Source organism: Equus quagga, chromosome 18 (assembly GCF_021613505.1).
Source record: "Equus quagga isolate Etosha38 chromosome 18, UCLA_HA_Equagga_1.0, whole genome shotgun sequence".
Taxonomy (NCBI): Eukaryota; Metazoa; Chordata; class Mammalia; order Perissodactyla; family Equidae; genus Equus; species Equus quagga.
The window spans coordinates 38,041,408-38,059,738 of NC_060284.1; the positions used below are offsets into that span (position 1 = coordinate 38,041,408).

At 37.6% G+C, this 18,331-nt stretch overlaps 1 pseudogene; it reads right to left on the reverse strand.

The window, feature by feature from the left end:
• Positions 1-4,137: 4,137 nt before the first annotated feature.
• Positions 4,138-5,802, reverse strand: LOC124229841 (alpha-ketoglutarate-dependent dioxygenase alkB homolog 4-like; annotated as a pseudogene).
• Between the last annotated feature and the right edge of the window lie 12,529 nt (positions 5,803-18,331).

An 18,331-nucleotide genomic window follows, 5' to 3' on the forward strand; every position in this document is an offset into this window, starting at 1 on the left:
TAGGAGGCTAAATTTCTGGGTGTCTCATTCCAAAACTATCTCCTGTTGTAAAGATACAAGCTTATTTTTCCTTTGGATAAAACCAACAGTAGTAATACAGATGGTCACCCAATTGCCAGGTGAATTTAGGATGAACAATGTGTGACATGCTGGTAAGTTTTCTCACTTAAAGACTGGATATTGTTTATTGTTCAAACATGCTTGTAATGGGTTGTACATGCTTGGCTATTCAAGGGGTGAGACAGCTTTCTGTCTTTGCAATCTTTTTAGCAGATTGCCTGCGATGTGCATCATATTCTAATTGAATGCTTATTCAATAAGAAAACTGTTTCTTTCTCTTCTACCTTTGTGGAGGTTATCAGGGATGGGAGGAAATTTCGTTTTTATTTATTTATTTTTTTAAAAAATTTTTTAAAGGCATTTTTTCTTTTCTTTTCTTTTTTTTGAGGAAGCTTAACCCTGAGCTAACTGCTGCCAATCCTCCTCTTTTTGCTGAGGAAGACTGACCCTGAGCTAATGTCCGTGCCCATCTTCCTCCACTTTATATGTGAGATGCCTACCACAGCATGGCGTGCCAAGTGGTGCCATGTCCACACCCGGGATCTGAACTGGGTGAACCCCTGGCCGCCTAAGAGGAACATGCGCACTTAACCGCTGTGCCACCTGGCCGGCCCTGGAAATTTCGTTTTTAATTATATTTAACCAACAACACATGTCAATCAAATCGTTCCTCTGATAACTATTTGTCCTTTATTTTATACTATTAACCAATGTGAGATCCTCGTTGAGAGGTTTTTTGTGGAAAAAAGGCAAATAGTCTAATATCTGTGGTCAAATAGTATACATTGAAATTATAGCACATTATTTTTTTAAGTATGTCATTTTGAAGGATGCAGGCAATGCTATATTCGTAAGTGTTGTTTTCACTATAGTCTATGAGATTTCAAATCTTGTTTGACCTTATGAGCTTTTGAATTACAAAACACTAAAGTATTGCTATCGAGAACATCAGAACATGATATTTGGGTAGAAAAAGGCAAATTTTGTTTTCAGATAGAAATAATTGTTATTTGAAGAAATACTATTTTCAGGATTAAGTTATGAATTATTTTTTCAAATAAATGTATTTTAGAATAGCTTGGCTTACAGAAAAATTTTGAAGATAATACAGAGTGTGCCCATATACCACACACCCACTTTCCTCTATTATTGTATGATTGTATGATACATTTGTCACAATTAATGTACCAACACTGATACGTTATTTTTAACTAAAGTCCAATTTATTCAGAAATTTTTGGATTTTACCTACTGTCCTTTTTATGATCAAAGATACCACACAAACTTTAATTGCCACGTCTCCTTAGGAAACTCTTGGATATGAAAATGAATTATGCTTTGTTGCTTTTTGTGTTTTTCAAAGGAATAAAATTATAGAAGCACTTTCATTTTGTTCTTATAAAAAGAAAGGAAAATCAAATCCTGTATACTTGCATCATTGCTATGGACTGAATGTTTGTGTCCTTCCAAAATTCATTTTTGGAGCCTAATCCCCAGCGTGACGTTATTTGGAAGTGGGGCTTTGGGCAGGTAATTAAGTTATGATGTGGTCATGGGAGTGGAGCCCCCTTGATGGGATTGGGGCCCTCATAAGGGGATGAAGAGCCCAGAGCTCTCTCTCTTCACCATGTGAGGACACAGTAAGAAGATGGCCATCCATGCACAAGGAAGAGAGCTCTCCCCAGATACTGTCTGCTGGCATCTTGATCTTGGACTCTTAGCCTCCAGAGCTGTGAGAAGTAAATGTTTGTTGTTTAAGCCACTCAGTCTGTGGCATTTTTGTTATAGCAGCTCTAACTGATGAAGACAATCATCCATTCTTTTTTTTACATGGCATCTTAAATTGTCTTTGCTCCACTGAACAAATTCCTGATTTTTAAAAAATGACATCTGCTAATAATATCAAAGATATTTATAATTTTGATTTTTAAGACCTGTACATTGTAGCTACTCAAAATATATTAAATAGGCACAGAAACACCAAAATTGAGACAAACTGTTTTTATTGGCACAAATATCATTTTAGTCAGGCATGACAATTTTGTACTCTTCCATGTGGTAATAATTAAATTCATAGAACTATTATTTTAGATGTGCCAATTTCAAGCCAAGGTGACTTATAATGACTGTTGCTCAATTACGAGTGCTGTTTCATTGCAACCCTCCAATTACTTCTAACTGGAAATGTGGTTATTGAAGTGTATACATTTCATTCACTATCCAGATCTTTACATTATTCTCCCTGATAGTTAAAAAATGCTTGTTGAGCTAAGGATAATCTTTAGCTAAGAAAACATTGAGGTAGATTTTTACGTGAAATATTTTTCTATTAGATGATTTAAAAAATATTTCAGAATTTTACTTGAAGGTTTTATGCCTAGTGAAATACGATTAGAGTCAACGTTTGTCTATAGCATTTCCTCTAAGAATACAACACTCTGGCTGTTAGAACTGCAAAAGAAAGTTAGAGCTCAGTATCACACATTTAATGTTCTTGCTTAATTTTGTTTACTGGTAGGTTGGAGCCATGTCACTAATTTTGGCCAAGAGACTATGAATAGAAGGGATGGAAATCTATAATACCGTTCACTAATTAATTTGCCTGCTCTATTAGACATGGCTCTATGTGGCTCTATTAGACAGGCATTACACAGATTTTAGAAAATAATTACATATTTTCAAAAACTATCAACTGTTCATGCTATTATGTGGCTGTATTAGATAGACATAACAGATTTTAGAAAATAATTGCATATTTTCCAAAATTACAATTTGCCAGTGTTATTAGAATAGGCTAGACCATGTTATAGTTTTGTGGTAAATTAATCAAGAAATCACAGTCATATAATAAAAAGCAGGTTTATTTCTTGCTAGTGTAAAGTCAGACGTGGTTCGGCAGCTTTCCTTCTTAAAGCTACTCAATCTGGAACACATGGCCTGGAAGGCCCCCTATGGGAAAATAAGGGAATTATACAAGAGGGATCCCAGGTGGTAACTGCCAAACACGTGTTTGATATTTAAGGGCCTTTTCTTAGGACACTAATGCCAATGATAAAAGCAAGTTACTATGAGAAATCTTGATAGTAAATATTTACCCTGAAGAGAAAGTCAAACAGGGTCATCTAGACCCTGCTGAAACTTAGACTGAATGTATTATAATAGCTGATGCTTATTTTGCATCATAACTCTGCTTTCTTGCCTGTGGTTTCTTGGACAATACTTTACCTCTCTCAGACTGAGGCTCTCCATCCACAATAATATTTAACAAGTATTATTGTTCTAAGAACTAAGTGATTGATATTGACCATAGGAATGTGCATGGAAGTAACAATCAGTTAATAATTATTAGACATAAAATTGCTTTTTCCAGAATACTATTAAACAGAGAACATGTTAACTCATAACAAAGGTTCAAAATCAAGTAATCATTTTTGAATTGTTTATGGACTATGAAGTGTGGAAAGTTGTATAGCAACCTACAGTTTTAAAAATGGATTTGAAGTTTATACATCCACTCAGTTACTCAGCAGCTACTTACCAAGAGCCTACTCTTTGCCGGGTGCTCTCACAGGCACAAGGGGTTTTGTGGAATTGAATAAATAAGGTCTCTGCCCTGAACAAGCTTAAAACACTAGAGTAGGGTAAAATGGACTAGGATCATAGAAACAAGTATTTGAGAAACACTCAATTATTTTGTTAAGAACGTTTAAGTATTTTATACGGAAGAATGAAATAGAAAGTGATTATTTGGAGAAGTCTACTTCGATTATATAAACCAAGAATCTCCCTGCAGGTTAGAATTTTCATTGAGGTCTTGGTGATGGATTTTTTTTTTTTCTTAAGAGGTACCAGCATTTTTCAGCTCAAATTATCCTACTGCCCTTAAACTGTAACAAATTAAATAACCCAAACAAGTGGCCATGATGCAGATCAAAGGGAACTGACCCGACTCAGACTCCCATCAAAACCAGCTCTCAGGCAAGGCTCACACTGCCCTGGCATCAGCGTATGGAGCAGTCTTCTCTTAAAACCTGACGAGCTGGGAAAAGAGGCCTTAGCAATTGAGCTGTTCCCTCTTCATCCTGGCGAATGGTCAACTCTGGAGACAGCGCCCTGCCTAGGTCCAGCGGCAGCTCCTGCCCCCAGGGAGGCAGCTCCCATGAGCCTCCGTTGAAAGGAGAGAGAGATTTGCAGGAGCTCCTGCCCCAGTTAGGTTCCTGCAACCTCCCGCCAGGACACAACTCTGCCGACAGCTCGCAGAAGGTGGCGCTCTGGCGGCAGGCCTCCACGTGTCTGCAGTGGAGGGCGTGCTTCCCCTGGTGAGCCCAAGCAGAGAGCTGCGGGGAAAGGAACGGCCACCTCCAGCTCCTGGCACAGGATGCCCCTTCTGGGGCCCATCACACCTTCCACCAAGGCCTCGGGAACACCAGACGGGGCCACCAGGTTGCCGGGGTCCGCCAGGCCATTGACAGCATGGCGGGCGACGGGAGGTTGAGGTTCACCAGCCGTTCCTCCAACAGCCAGCCGTTTTCCAGGTGTGTCGATGGCCCCCCTCAGAGCAGTAGTCCAGGGTACAGTGCTCCATGGGCTGGAAGTCTTCCAGAATGGGGAAGAGGCCCATTCTCTGCACCACCTCCCAGGTGAAGCTGGGGAGGCCTCTGAAGCCAGCGATCTTTTGCTTCTGATTCCGAAGCTGACTTTGGGTCCATCCTTTGGTTACTCTGTCCAGACTGTGGGAGCTTCCAGGGCTCTTGGTCCATCTGCTGCACCATCTTCGCTTTTCACCGGCTCACATCTGGGAATGGGAGGCCCGGCTTTCAAAGTCAGATTCCTTGGCTCCACGGCCCCAGCCAGCGTCGGCGTAGCACATGAACCCCTGTGTTTGTGTGTTTTCTGCGCGGGTGCTGCTAGCGCGGGTCACCTCCGCGCTGAGGCTCACTCTTCAGACAGATCTCCGATGCTTGTGCAGCCGCATTCAGGAAAGACCTCTGGGGCTCTCACCACTGCAGCCGGGACAACATGGTGAGGACAGCATTGCAGCCAAAGGAAAGAGTAAGTAAAAACCCCTAAGGGGAGAATGAGATTGGTGTGTGCAGGTACAGAAGGAAGGCCAACGTGGCCAGAGTTTAGGGATTAAAGAGAATGGTAGAAGAAAAGAACAGAGAATTAGACAGGCATCAGGTTATGTAATATTTTATAGATCACTTTGGATTTTCTTTTAGTTGGTTTGGGAAGCTTGTTGGAGAGTTTAAAACAAGGGAAGCGTATGCCCTGAGTGGCTCTCTTGCTGGGTGGAGAATGTGCTGTAGGGGGTCAAGTGTAGAGCATACGTACTCATCTGTAAAACGGGGTCAAGATAGTACCTACCTCAGGAAACTGTTACAAGTATTTAATGAGTGGATATATATAAAACTCTTAGAATAGTACCTGGTATATAACAAGTACAACAAAAGTGTGTTTTAAATAAATACAAATAATGGCTTAATCAAAGTTGTTTTCAGAATTACAAATACAAAGGTGGTTGTGATTGTTTAGAAATATATATTTCAAACAGAACATCAAAGGGATATGTTATCTTTAGGGTGGGGGGTGATGAGTTCATCCTGTCTGATTATTGGACTCATTCTTTCTTCACTTCCAGTTCAGTGATTATCTATTCTAGAAAAATTTCTAAGCCCATGTCTTGAATATAACAGTTACTTTACCCAGATTTGCATTCAAGTAACTGATTACAAATTCCATCGGGGCGTTTCTATCATTTTTTTTTAAGTCTTCTGTAGTATCTAGTAAGGTTCCTTATCCATAGATGGCCATCCAAAATGGGCTGGTATTAGAAGGAGGGCATTGAAACTAACAGGATTGAAGAGAGTAAATATTTGGGGACTGTGAGCGCTAAGTGGAAGATTAGAAAGAAAAAAATCACAAGAACAGAAGTAAGTCATTTATGTAAAAGTAAGACATTTAGCAATTAGTCTTACAGATGCTATGTCTGAAGATACTCTGTTTCGCATCGAAATGTTAAAGGTTTTGTGGTCAGGTCAATTTTAAGCTCTCTTATAAACCAATTAAGCAATAAAGTCAATAGTCATATAGAAAAATGGAGCTATATACAAATTCTGAGAAATCTTCTAAAAGGTCCTGAAAATTATCTCTTCACAGAGCCCATGAATGAATTGCATTAGTTCACATGGAAGTTTTGCATATATTGTACATCAGTGGAGATGAAGTTCTTTTTATGTTCAACTCTATAATTCCGTACTGTACATTAATTGTTTTGATGTGTGATACAAAGTATGGATTGTGCTTAATACACAAGGCTTTAAAAGATGAAAAGAGAATAACTGAAGCTTAATACTTATGTTCTCTTAAACAAAAAGGTGAACACAATAGAGAGAAAGAAATACGTGCATTTTACACCTACTTAAGGAGAATGTGTGTGAAGTTTTATATAGCGAAAGAGTTAGGGCAATGATGAAAGGCGCAGCCCGGAGCTTTCTTCCAGGGAAATTTTTTTTAGCTACCTCATACTCGCTGAACGCTTTCTGTAATATATTCATTGTTCCCCATATAGAGAGTAATGAGAAGCTTTTATTTTTCCATTTCTCAACTTGTACAGATTGAGGATGGTTTGAGAATAGTTTGCAGCTTAAAACTTCTGACTGATGTCCTTACTTTTGGTCTTGTGTCCCTATTGGCACCTAGAGTGATGCAGAGGAGCAAAAGTCAGCGCCTGGTGTTCCTCTGCTCAGAATATTCAGATCCCTTCTATCACAGTCAGGGCAGAGGCCAAAGACCTCACAGTGGCCTGCAAAAGCCCTAAATTATTCAACTTCCATTTCCTCTCCACCAAAGCAGCTGCGTCTCGACCCCCATCTCACTCTGCTCTTTCAAACACAGTAGGCATATACCTGCCTTAGAGTCACCAAGGCCTGCTTTTCCCACAGACTGAGTGTGGTTCATTGATTACTTCCTTCAGAACTTCAAACAAATGTCACTTCAAAGAAGACTTTCTCTAACCATGCTATTTAACTATTTAAAATTACAACTGTCCATTTTCCACTGTCCTGCCCTTCTCTGCTGTCTTGCCTGTTTTATATCCTTCCATAGACAGATCACCATTAGATTACCCATTTTATTATGTGTATATGTTGTGTATATGTTGTGTATGTGTCTATTTTCTCCAGTTATAATTTAGGATTCATGAAAGCAAGATCTTTGTTTTGTTCTCTGAATCATACAACCCCTATAATAGTTCCTGGAACATTTTAAGTCCTCAGTATATATATGCTGAATGAATATTTGATGAATAAATGAAGGATCCCAGAAAGAAATCAATTTGAATCCCTAGAAGGAAAAGTTTTACTTTAAACAAATCTTATCCTTATATTTCATATTTTTAGCGTTTGACAAAAAATATCTTGTTTTTTCTATTTCTAAAAGTTCTACTTTTTCTGTTTCTCGAATTACAATAAAATATCTACAGTAGTTACCTACTGAGAAAGAAATCTGAAAATGGAGTGACCTTATAGGTTTATAATATTCATGGTTTTCTTTCTGTCTTTGTAAAATATGCTCATGTAAAAATGCAAGAATAGGAGAAACTTCTTCTCTTTCTTTTTGTGATCTAGCTTGTGATTTGTATTTCCTGTAGTTTTGTTAAATTGATATGGTTGATGAATCATATGAAGAGTGTGGAATGTGACAAAAGAAAGGATGCACTTTCAGGTTTTCTGTCCAAGGCTTTAACCCATTTTGAGTTGATTTTTACATATGATGTAAGATAGGGGTCCTGTTTCCTTTTTTTGGGTGTGACACTCCAGTTTTCCCGTCACCATTTGTTGAAGAGACTATCGTTTCCCCATCATATGTTTTTGACCCCTTGGTCAAAAATTAATAGACGATATATGTATGGGTTTATTTCTGGGCTGTCTATTCTCTTCTATTGATCTGCATGTCTGTTTTTATGCCAGTTTCATTCTGTTTTCATTACTATAGCTTTGTAGTACAGTTTGAAATCAAGAAGTGTTATTCTTCCAGATTTGTTCTGTCTCAAGATTGCTTTGGCTATTCAGGGTCTTTTGTGATCCATACAAATCTTAGGACTTTTTTCTTCTGTTCCTATGAAAAATGCCATTGAAATTTTTATGGAGATTTCCTTGAATATGTAGATCGCTTTGGGTGGTATAGACCTTGTATCAATATTCATTCCTCTAATCCAAGTACACGGAATATCTTTCTGTTTGTTTGTGCCTTCTCCAATTTCTTTCATCAATGTCTTATAGTTTTCAGTGTATAGATTTTTCACCTCCTTGCTTAAATTTATTCCTAAGTATTTTATTCTTTTTGATGCTATTGTACATGGAATTGTTTTCTTAATTTCTCTTTCTGATAGTTAATTGTTAGTGTATAAAAATGCAAGTGATCTTTGCATATTGATTTTTTTATCCTTGAACTTGTTTACTAGTTCTAACAGTTTTTTGATTAAATCTTTAAGATTTTTCTATATATAATATCATGTCATCTGCCAATACAGACAATTTTACTTTTTTCTTTCCAATTTGGATGTGTTGTATTTCTTTTTTTTTTTGCCTTATTGCTCTCACTAGGAATTCTAGTGTTATGTTGAATAAAAATGGCAAAGTGGGCATCCTTATCTTATTCCTGATCTTAGAGAAAAAGCTTTCAGCATTTCACCATTGAGTATGATGTTAGTATGGTGTTAGGGGGTTTGTTATATATATCCTTTATTATGTTGAGGTATTTTCTCTATATAGCTAGATTGTTGAGAGTTTTTATCATGAAACAATGTTGAATTTTGTCAAATGCCTTTTCTGACTGTATTGAGATAATCATATGCTTTTTATCCTTTGTTTTGTTAATGTGGTGTATCATACTGATAGATTTGTGGCAGTTGAACCATCTTTGCATCCTGGAATAAATCCCACTTGATCATAGTGTATGATCCTTTTAATATGCTGTTGAATTTGTTTTACTAATATTTTGTTGAAGATTTTTGGATCTATGTTCATCAGAGGTATTGTCTTGTAACTTTTTTTTCTTGTAATGTCTGTCTGGCTTTGGTCTCAGAGTAATGATGGACTGACTGTAAAATGAGTTTGGAAGTGTACCCTTCTCTTCTATCTGTTGGAAGAATTTGAGAAGGTTAACATTAGTTTGTCTTTAAATATTTGGTATAATTCACTGGGGAAGCCATCTGGTCCTATATTTTTCTTTATTCGAAGTTTTTTACTACTGATACAATTTCCTTACTAGTAATTGGTCCTTTCAGATTTTCCGTTTCTTCCTGATGCAGTCTTGGTGGGTTGTATATTTCTAGGAATTTATCCATTTCTTCTAGGTTTCTAAAATGCTGGCTTATAATTGTTCATACTAGTCTCCTGTGATCCTTTGTATATGTGTGACATCAGTTGTAATGTCCTCTCTTTCATTTATAATTTTATTTATTTGAGTCTTCTTTTTTTTCTTGGTAAATCTAGCAAAGTTTTGTCTATTTTGTTTATCTTTTAAAAAACCAGCTCTTAAGTTTCATTGATCTAGTTTGTTAAGATTCTAAGTTTATTAGACTCTAGTTTATTAAGACTTGTTTTGTGGCCTAACATGATCTGTCCTGGAAGATATTCCATGTTCTCTTGAGAAGAATGTGTTTTCTGCTGCTTTTAGATGGAATATTCTATAAATGTCTGTTAGGTCCATCTTGTCTAACATGTAGTTTAAGTCCAGTGCTTCCTTATTGATTTTCTGCCTGGATGATCTATCCATTGTTGAAAGCGAGATTGCATACTTTCAACTTTTGAAGTTTCCTAATCTTATTATGTTAATGTCTGTTTCTCCCTTCAGATAGATGAATATTTGCTTTGTGTATTTAAGTGCTCCTATGTTGGTGCACAAATATTTACTAATGTTATATCCTCTTCATGAATTGGCCTCTTTATCGTTATTTAATGGCCTTCTTTGTCCCTTGTTGCAGTCTTTGGCTTAACGTCTGTTTTGTCTGATTTAACTTTAGCTATCCCTGCTTTCTTTCGGTTTCCATTTGCATGAAATATCTTTTCCATCCCTTCACTTTTAGTCTGTGTGTGTTCTTAAAGCTGAAATGGGTCTCTTATAAGCAGTATATAGTTGAGTCTTGTTTTTCTTTTTAATCCATTCAGTAACTCTATGTTTTCAGATTGGAGAATTTACATTTAAAGTAATTATTGATAAGTATAGACTTGCTATACACTTTCTTCTGATTGGTCTAGTCTGCTGTTGAAACCTCTATTCAATTTTCAGTTCCATTACTGTATCCTTCAGCTCTGTGATTTCTGCTTGGCATTTTTTTTATATTTTCTGTCTTTTTGTTAAAATTCTCACTTTTTTCAGGCATTGCTCTCCTGAACTCAGTAAACATATTTATGACTATTATTTTGAGCCCTCTATCAGATAAATGACTTATCTCTGTTTCATTAAGATCTGTTTCTGGAGATTTATCTTGTTCTTTTTTTTTAGACCATAATCCTCCATGCCTGTATTTTTCTTGCCTCTCTGTTGGTTTCTGAGCGTTGGATAAAACAGATCCCTCTCTCAGTCTTGACAGAGTGGGCTTGTGTAGGACCTCGTCAATCAGCTCAGGCTCTTGGTTGTCTCTCAAACCTTTGTAACTGTCCAAGCTGAAGCCTTGTTCTTAGTGGCCCCCGGTAATTGAGGATGTGAGAAGACCCATCAGTGTCCGAAAGGGTCAGATCACATTCAGTACTTGGATACAGGCTGATTGGAAGCCAGATCCTCCAACAGCAGCTGGGAAAGTCTGTAGTTAAGTGCCTTCCAGGAAGTAACTGGGAAGTAGGACGTTTTGCCTGCTCCTTCTGCCCTGGGTCTGTGTATATATAGCCATGGGGCGGGGGTGGGGAGGATGATCTTGTACCCATTAAGAATTGCTTCTTTGTTTGCTACAGCCCTGTGGGGCTTGTGAATGAAAGCCCTGTCGGCTATCAGAGCCAATAGATCCAGGGACCCATTTCTTGGGCAGCAGCTATAAAAGCTGTGGTGCAGACATATTATAAGCTCTTTCCACTGAGATATGGGTACCCTGGCCTGCACTACAGGGAGATGGGGGCTGGGGGGGTGAGGGATGTCTGTTGGTCTCCTCAGTCCCTGTGAGGATCAAAGCTAGCCCTTAGATGTATGCTAAATTAGAAGCCTGCTCCTCAGGCAGCAACTTTTAAAGAACGCAGATGGACCCCTTACATGGAAAGATTGGGAGATGGGCATTTTGTCTGTTCCTTCTGTGCTGAGCCCTGGGGAGATAGCTAGTTACTAACTCCTTCTTAGTTTTCTATAGTCCTTGGGACTCATGAATGAAAGCCCTGGAGGCTTACAGAGCCACTGGCCCCTTAGGTTGTGGCTGGAAAACCTAGGGACCTGGAGCCAGGGTTGAGATTTATGGTGAGAATGAGTCTCAGCTTTTCCTACCCATTTTGATGTGGTATTTTCTCATTTGCCCAGTGAGTAGGAGTCACTCAGTTAGTATCTGGATTTCTTTCAGAGATAATTTCTTCGTGTGTAGCTGTACATTTGATGTGTCAATGGGAGGAAAAGAGTTCGGGAGCCTCCTATGTTGCCATCTTGGTCTAACTTCCTCCAAGAAATTCTCAAAATAATTTTCTTAATGTTTTTTCTTTAACTGGATTTCACACTCTCAAATCCTCCTGTTTTTTTCTTCCAATTTTCCTTGTCCTTAGTTTAGATTCAGAAGGCTTCCATTTCAATGATGCTTTAACATATATCCTGAGTCCTCCTCCCTTTACCTATTACCCAAATTTCAATCTAGTGTAGCTTGTTCCACCTGCTTTCTCTTTCCTGGACTTCTTCCTAGACAAGGTGGAAAAATTATTGTTGTTGTTGTTTTTTGAATATTTTATATTTAGCTATGAAAAGCACAAGAAGATGAGATCTTAAGGAAAAATCAACTGGCAATGTTGAGCGATGGGTGAAATGGTTAGACTCTTTAGTGCAAGTGGCTGATTCCCTGTTTTGTGGCACTTTGTGTTGTGACAATAGTATCCAATCCTTGTGGAGAGTGAAAAGGTAAAAGGAAGTGCATTCTAGAGTAAAAAGTGAGATAGAATTTTGTTAGTACTTAGAAATAATAGTTGAGAAAATAGTGAGTCAAAGATGGCTCTAAATCTTTTAGACTGAAGTCGGAGTGTCTGATGTCCAGTAAATAAATCCAGACTTGGTAAGGAGAGCTGCTGTTTGAAAGGATTATTGCAAAGAGAAGGAAGAGATTGTTGAAATAGGAGGAGAACTATTGCGTTAAGGAGATCACTCTGAACATAAGCTCTGCAAGTGTATGAAGGGTTAGGCAAAAAGAAGTTTATGTTATAGGAGAGAGTGAACAAGGCTAGAAGGAACTGAGTGTGAGATGAAAGGGTAGCATGACTGGGTAGGAGATGCGGGATTGTTTACCCTGCAGTGAATGTGTTCTTGGAAGAGGCCCTTAAGAAGGTGCTGTATGCTGGCTCAAGCTGAGGGTGGACCAAAATTCAGCGACCTGTCGAAGGAAAGAATCTTAACTAAAGTTTGGCTAATAAGTGTTTTGTTCTGATTGATCAGGGGACCAAACCATTGATCTAATAATTTATGAGGCAGTGAATGGAGATTTGGAGGGTCTGTGTCTGGCCTTGTCAGAGAAGCAAAGGGGGCAACTGTGAGTCTCATCTAAGTCATATGGGGAAGGCTGGCTCTGTGTAGTAAGCCATTTCCTAGAAAACAGATTGTGGGAGAATGTTTTAATATTTGCTCTTTTCTGGCCTTACAGGGCTTGGATATAGTTCAGCATGGCCATTGGAAAAACAGGAGAGATGGTCCAAATTAGAACAGAGAAATCTAGCTTGGTCCATTCCTAGTAAAGTATCTTAATGAATATGTACTGTGGATGGTTGGTGAAATGAAGCTCAACTGAGAGGAGAGGGCTAAAAATATCTGAAGCCATTACCCAGTGCCTAAAATAATTTGTACATTTTTTCTTGAATGAGTGCATGGATAAATAAAAATGGGTAACATCATAAATAGTGAGAAAAACAAGTCTAGTAATCATCCTATTGACTGTAGTCTAGAAAGAAAATGTTTTGTTTTGGTTTTTCGTCCATCTGACATTTTTACTTAGAAATTTAATAGATACCTCAAAAAGAATTCTTAATTCTAGTCATTCTACACCCCACCTCTACCCACTTAAAAAAAAGAAAGTATAAAACTGGTTCTCCCCACTATTCTCCCATCAGTGAAAGGGGTTGCTATTGACCAGTTTTTTTAATGCTCAAAGCTAAGCGTTATCCTTGCTTCCTTTCTCTTCTACCCCATAGTCAGTCTATCAATAAATACTTTGGAGGAAATCTTCAAATATACCCTGAATTTGATTACTTCCATTCACTTTTTCTGTTTCCACCTTAGTGTGCACCATTATCTATTGCCAACACTTCCTTAATAACTAACTCTTTTTCTCGCTTCCAATTTGGTCCCTTAGACCCTGTTTTCCATGCAGCAGTCAGAATGATCTTTTTAAAAGTTGAATCACATCATCCTCTCCAATTTATGACTTCCCATTGCCTTCAGAATAAAATTATTAAGCCTCTTATGGCCTAGGAAGCTTTACATAATCTCTCACTACATAACTGTGAGCTCTATTCTCTTACATTCTTATTCCTGCTCACTGGACTTGATCCAGTTTGACGTCCTAGCTATTCCTCAAAATGCCATACTTATTGCAGGTGTATAGCCTTTAGTCTTGCTCATCTCTCTGTCTAATAAATCTCTCTCCACATCCTCTTTTATCCTTTTGCGCATTTTTTTCTCTTTCACACAGTCATACATCAATGGTTATCTAACATTCACTGAAAATTCCCTCATTCTTTTTTTTTTATACATTTCGTCAGTGCTTCATTTTCTCACCTTAAAATGGAACACAGGATACTTACATTAAAATCTTAACTAAATATATTAACAACGAAAAAATGCTTAGACCGTTTCTAACATGCTAATATTCATCATTATCGTCATCTTCAACATCACACCTACAGAAAAGTATTTTACTAATTTATATGTATTCTTGAATATTATCTCTCTCCTAGAATTGAATGAAGTCCTGTGAGGGCAAAGACTTTGTCTTGTTTACCCTTTATCACAAGAGCCAAGGCACGCAGTGAGGCGTGAATAAATATTCATTGAATGAATGATTCGTATAAGAATTGTAGTCCAACTCATATCTCTCTTCTATAATAGTGCTTTTAGTTTTCAAGAGGCACAGGTATTCTTGTGTCACTCAGATGGTGGTATTTATGTTGAGAGAACAGAGGAAGTCAGGGAGAGAGAAAACCAACACTCTGTCAAAAGGGCAAGATATCAAAGAGCTCTGGAAAATCATTTATCACCATTCAGAATGTAAACATAGCTCCAGTGACCCATAAGCAACTCTAATGACCCAGACAGTAGATATAGGAAGCCAGTAATTTTGCTGTTCCTTTTGAATCAAACATCTATTGCTTTTTGGTCTAGTAACCTGCCACACTCATGACTCTTTCTTGCCTTGTCTGCTATTATTTTACTTTTAGCACTTCTTAACTACTTTTCTCCTTTCACTGTATTATCTATTTAGCCTTGCATTTAAATTCTCCAATAGAGATTTGATTGCATAATGATTATCTGTGGCAGATGATGACATCTTTGGTTGTTGACTTGATAGCAATCACCCATATTTCTTGTAAACAGAAGCTCTGTCTTGTTTAGACAACAATGGTCAGCTCTGGTGATGGTTCATGATTGCTTTGGTTCATTCATGCATGTGTGAGTCCCAATGAAATCGATTGTGAGTGAGAAATTAGGGGTTGCCTATTAGAGAGCTTCTGAGAAGGATTTTGTTTCCTAATGAAATATCACAGTGTCATGAGGAGAAAACACTTTCATTCCTTTTCCCTTCCATTTTGCACAGCATGCTGCCTTGGAACCACATAATGCCTGAAACTGTGACAGCCACCTTAGAACGATGAGGTTTCAAGCCTGAGATTTGAAGACAATATCCTGAGGGAAGTGTGGTATTATGATAGATATAGTTATATCCTCAATCCTACTCTTGAGTGGCTGAATAAGTCCTGGAATCACATGCATCCATGTGGCTAATTGGGTAAAGAATACATTTCCTTGGGGTTCTAGCTACTTTTAGCCAATTTTTGTTACTTCTAGCTGACCAAATCCCGATTACCACTCAATATATATAATAAGTCTAAGGGATTGATTTTTCTAGACAGGGTACCAAAGCATCATGGAATGCTTGTAATTTCTCGGGGAAATGCGGGGTCTAGCATTTTATGACCATGACAACAGAGTCACAAGATTCAAAACATGGCCAATAATGTATAAAAGACAGTCTGTATCCTCTATCCTCAGAAGATGGCTTTGGGAAGAATAGGGAGGAACCGATTCAGTTCTAAGGCATTCTGACACATCATTTTTAAAAAATTGAAGAACCAACCTTTTATATAACATCCATAACTGATCACAAAACAGCACAAAGTCTAAAGTACCCCTGACTAAATCTTTGTCCTGTGTTTCCTTACCTCATACTCCCTCAGCCATCTTCCATATAAACCTCCAGGATGAGAAGACAACATAGACCTTTTGTCTAATGGAAGAAAGGTGAAATGTTAAAAAGGCAGGAATTAATGAGATACAGATTATTGGGTGCAAAATAAAGCTGTGCTCTCTCTCCAAAGACTAGAATTCAAATATTAGAACCTAACGCAGGGGAAGTAATGGAAAGTGTGTGTATGCATTTATAAATGTATATTTTTCAAACCCAAATCACCAATGTATGGCCTGATCCACTTTGTGTCTAAGTACACAAGTAGTTCGTTAAAGGACTTCAGAATAAGTGATGTGTAAAAAAGGCCTACCCCTAGGCTATTCCACTTTTGAATATTTTAAATTGACTTACTGTTTGTGTTCCCTGATGTACTCAGAGTTAATTAAATGTTTTACGTCTCTTTTTCATCAGTAATAACAAAGAAGCCATTTAAAGCAAATCCGATTATTCTACTAGATAACCCCTTCATAATGTACTTTTTCTGTGTGTCTGAATCAAGTGTTTATAGTACTTCTTTGAAAAGAAGGAAACACTCTCAACTGAGGCGAATTATTAGCATTTCCAACAATTGTATTTTTAAAGTATGTCAGAAAGTGACATAAAAGTGCTAGTCACAGTCAGTCATGAAGCCACGTTATAAAGTGGCCTATCACATTTCAAACCCTTCGTTTTGTCATTCTTAGAAGTAGCCTTCTTCCCCCAAAACAGGAGGCGGGGGTCTATCATCAAAAATGACATGAATATCAGATAGTATGACAGACAGAACCCGTCGGCTCGTTCCCCATAGTGCTGCCGGCTGCTGAGGGTTTGTTGAAAGATCCACAAGAATAGTGGAGGATTTTTATATACCCAGATTTTCTGTATATTAGAAATAAATAGCTCAAAGTGTTTGTTACAAAGCAGCAGTTATTAATCTATGTTAAATAGCTGGAAGGAAGTATCATATAAATATGTACTACATATGATAGTTTATTAATACACATCTATAAAGTTTTAGGAAATGGCTAATTCTGAGTTATTTCTGATGAAGAATAATTTTCCAAATCATGCAGGTAAAATAAACTCATCTTCGTCTGATCAATAATTTTCTCCTTTTTGCCTCCCCATCGTTGCATCTGTAACAGTTTAACAAATTATTGTATCACTGTATCTGATTCCATCACAAATCTTTCTCTCATTGGATTTTCAACTTCTTAATGAATTGACCCAGCACAGTCACAACCAAGAGGATAATTAAGAAATCTGTTGATTGAATTGATCTTACTTACCATATCCATATTAGAAATAAATTTTCCTTAAAATATGTTTTAGCATTTTATAGAATTGTGATATACATATAGAAAAGTGAACATGTAAGTCTACAACTTGATGAATTTCCACAAACGAAACAGACCTATAACATACAAAAGTGCAGAAATATTAAATATACAACTCAATTAATTTTTATATATGGTTATACATGCACAATAACCACCAAGATTGAGGTACAGAACATTTCCCACACCACACTTGGCCCCATCTGTCCATTTCCAGTCAGTATGATTCCAGATTCAACCTATGCCCATAGATTGGATTTTTTTGCTGTCTTTTTTTTTTTTCCATTTTTTTCTCTCAGTGCTTCTGTTTATCTATTTTTGTATTGAGTTGGCTTATATTTACTCAACCTGTACTCTGCTGTTAAACTCATCGAGCAAGTGCTTAATTGTATTTTACAGTTTTAAAATGTCTATTTGTTTTTTTCCCATCTATTTCAATTCTCTGTTGAAATTCTCAATTTTTATCAAATTTTTCTATATCTTTTCCTATATATTTTTCCTATATTTTTTCCTTTCCCTATGTATTTTTCTAATATAAAGTATTAGTCACAAGTATTTAAAAAGTTCCTGTCTGCTAACTCCGGAGACTAGATTGTCCATGCATTTGCTATTCTATTTATCTTTCCTCTGATTTTTGGTGCTGTTTCCTTAACTCTTCACATATATCATGATTTTTTCATTGTATGGCTAGACAAAGAATCATAGAAGTTGCAAATGACAGTTCTACCAGATAGAATTTTCTTTTGAGGCTGAACGTGTGCTCGCTTGGATTCAATCAGAGCTGGGTTACTACTTTAGGAAGACTCAGTCTACCTTGTTCTTCAGGATGACTCTCCTAGCATTTTTAAGGCCTGTTTAGGGTCTCTGACACCTCAGACCTGAGACGCCACCAGAGTTTCAGCTCTGCCTTTGAAGATCGTGTGCATAGCTTTTTATCCTTCTGTCCCACACAGCCTCAAAAGTCATAAAGGGAAATTTTGTTTTATTATTTTTTTTATGATAGATTCCGTCCTTCTAGTGGAACTTTGTCTCCTAAGTGCTATGAGACGGTGGGAGATTGCGCTGCACCTTGCTGGTCAGCCCTCTAGTCTCCCTAGCTACCCCAGAAATCATAGTTAGAACGAGCTGTGAATTCAGGGCTCTGCTGGGTTGTAGTCCATGATACCAGCCCTACCCAACTGCCAAAACCTTATTGCTTTCTTTCCAACAATAGGATCTCTCTGCCTAGGCCAAGCTAGATCTTCAGCCTATACTCAGAAATGGCAAATGCCTCCAGATTTTGTGTTCATCTAGTCCTTTTTGATTCCACAGTCCTTCC